A 2,698-nucleotide genomic window follows, 5' to 3' on the forward strand; every position below is an offset into this window, starting at 1 on the left:
AAGTGGTGATATTCGGACGTCTTCTCTTTTCCATCATACCTTCTTGGGGTTCGGCTTTTCTCTACAACGGAATAAGCGCTGGTAAAATGCAGATGAGGAAAGCTGGCCCATGGTGACGATACTTTAAAATTCTTGTTGTAAATTTTCGTTCGATGGAAATAATTAATCATAATTATCTCCATCGGACGAAAAATTACAAGGTGAAACGACATTTCTTCTTCTTGAATAGATGTTGGGCCGTAATCAAAACTGATTTTCCTTCTAGATTTGCAGACATTATCGGACAGTTTGAGTGAAAATTTTCATAAAGATTCAACCAGGCGAAAATACCAGAAAGACGTTTGCAATCTTCCAGTGCCAAAAAACGAATGCGAGTTGTTTCTCTGTATAAACGGCGAAGCAACTTAATAATTGAAAATCACGTTACCAGAGGATAAGATTAGAAAACGAATTTGCAAGTTAGATCTGAGCGAAATTGCTACTTCCAAAGAGAAGACAAATGCGTCGGACGTGAGTGTTCGTGGTCGTAAGGTTAACGTGTTTTTATCGTGATAGGAATGACGATAAAAGAGTTAGGTCGCGAGAAAGATCTGCTCTGGACAGTTTATCCGACATCATCCTCTCGACTCGTCGATGACATAGACACCCGCGTTCATATTGCTCCCCTTTTTTTTTATCGCGTTTTAAATTTTAAACAATTCCCTTTTTTTCATTATTTATTCTAAACACCTTTTCCTCTATTCTTTATGAGCGACGATGTCAAAGTCCGGTGTCACCGTCTCGACACTTATGATGCTTGTTTTCTCCATAAGCTAATTTAATAAATACACATTTCCGTTTTAATTATGCACTGTTTTCGGGACCCCACTTAATCGAAACACGTGATCTGTAACAGATAGAAACGTGACTCGAAAGCACAGCTGTATAATAAGGTGCCGCATGTCGATCGAGCAAAGCGACAAAAAACTCGAAGTTGTGCTTGCCAGGTTTCGAACCTGGGACCTTCCGCGTGTGAAGCGGACGTGATAACCACTACACCACAAGCACTCGATATTCACGACCACGGAACTTTTTTAAGTCCGCTTAAATCGTTGTGCTAACTTCAATTGCAGTAATGAATCAGTCAGTTTTTTTACAAAATCCATCCGTTTTGTAAAAATTTAATTTCTAATTTTAGCCCTTATATAGTGGCTAGCAGTTCTAAATGTAATTGCGATATTGAAAATTTATTTGAAAAAAGTTTTCGTTCGAGATCATATAATGAAAAAGAAAACATTACGAAAGGAGAAAGCCCAATGCCTAAGTTAAATATAAACGCTTCAATAATAAAAATTTGTTCGACATTTTCGAACAAATTAGTATGTGAAATAAGAATGGCTTTGACAATTTAGCTGGCAAAAGACCCTAAAAATCGTCGATTCTCTCGTACTTGAAAAAATTTAAAAATCAAAGACGAATAGAATTTAACATTAGTAAATAATACAAAATAAATATTAAAGATTATAACGAGATAGTTACGGCTAATAGATATATTTAATATATGCTATATGTTTCTATCAAAGCGAGTATCGGCATTTAAAGGGTATAGGAAAACTATTGTTTTTAATAACAGAATTAATTATATTGAACTTGTTTATTTATTAATTACGTCAGATAAATAACCAATAGAAATACATTTTAGAAATTAACTGATTGCCCCTGGAAGTCAACTTCTTAAAAAAACACATTATCCCTATCATCAAATTTCACAACACACCACTTGTATAAAAGTCACTTTACAATTCATTTTCTATTACACTTCGAGATAAAATAAAATAAAACGAAAACCACGATGCAATCGATCTATATTTTGAGGCATATGGAGGCAGTTGCCACCGTGTAAGAGATGTTAAAAATTCCTTCTCGAACTTTTTCATTCAGTTTGCGGTCGCGGGTTTACACCTCAACACGAGGAGTTTTTCGGGTTTTGTTCACTTGTCTAATACCAAAATAAAGGCTAGTTTCCTATAGAAAGTCCTGGCAAGCAATACCTATTGGTAGATCACTCCTGTATTACATTGCTTTATCCAACTATTGCGTATAGAAAAATATTTTAATTTTTCTCTTTTAAATGTAGTATATTTAGGTTATTTATTTATTTATTTCCAGAAAAATCAACATGGCATTAGAAGTGCACATGGTTGTATTCATCGTCTTCCTTACTGTAGTTTCCGTAATGGTATTTGTAGGATTGGTTCTATATTGCTTGATCAAACCCGATCTATGCGATCAGTTAGTGACGTCGGTTCTTCCGCCGCCCACGGCGTATGTTCCAAGCGCACTTTCTTTTTCAGATTCGAAGTTAATGCTCTATAGCCCCACTTGGAAAGGTATTAAAATATATAAGGGTTCTTGGGACTAAATATTTCTTTAAACCTGTAAAACTTGAATGGTATGAAATTTTATTTTTCATGCCATTGTTTTGCAACAAACTTCGAACTGTTTAAAGTTATAGTTGTCTCATTAAATTTAAATATTTATCTTTCGTTATGAATCGGGTACATTTTTTCTGTTTTCGTCATCTGTCATAACTGTTATAAACATTATTAATTATAAATTTTTTAGTAATCTATTTACCAATACAGTGGAACCTCACTTAACAAGTACTCTCATAACAAGTAATACACATAGTGAGCAAAACAAATTGTAAAAAAAAATN

At 34.2% G+C, this 2,698-nt stretch overlaps 1 non-coding gene across 1 annotated transcript; it reads right to left on the minus strand.

Moving 5' to 3' along the window:
• Window positions 1-974: 974 nt before the first annotated feature.
• On the minus strand, window positions 975-1,047 carry Trnav-cac. Its single transcript has one exon. It is a non-coding gene; the product is annotated as a tRNA-Val (tRNA).
• Window positions 1,048-2,698: the final 1,651 nt, after the last annotated feature.

Source organism: Centruroides sculpturatus, unplaced genomic scaffold (genome assembly GCF_000671375.1).
Source record: "Centruroides sculpturatus isolate CEXI.00-Female unplaced genomic scaffold, Cexi_2.0 scaffold3791, whole genome shotgun sequence".
Lineage (NCBI taxonomy): Eukaryota > Metazoa > Arthropoda > Arachnida > Scorpiones > Buthidae > Centruroides > Centruroides sculpturatus.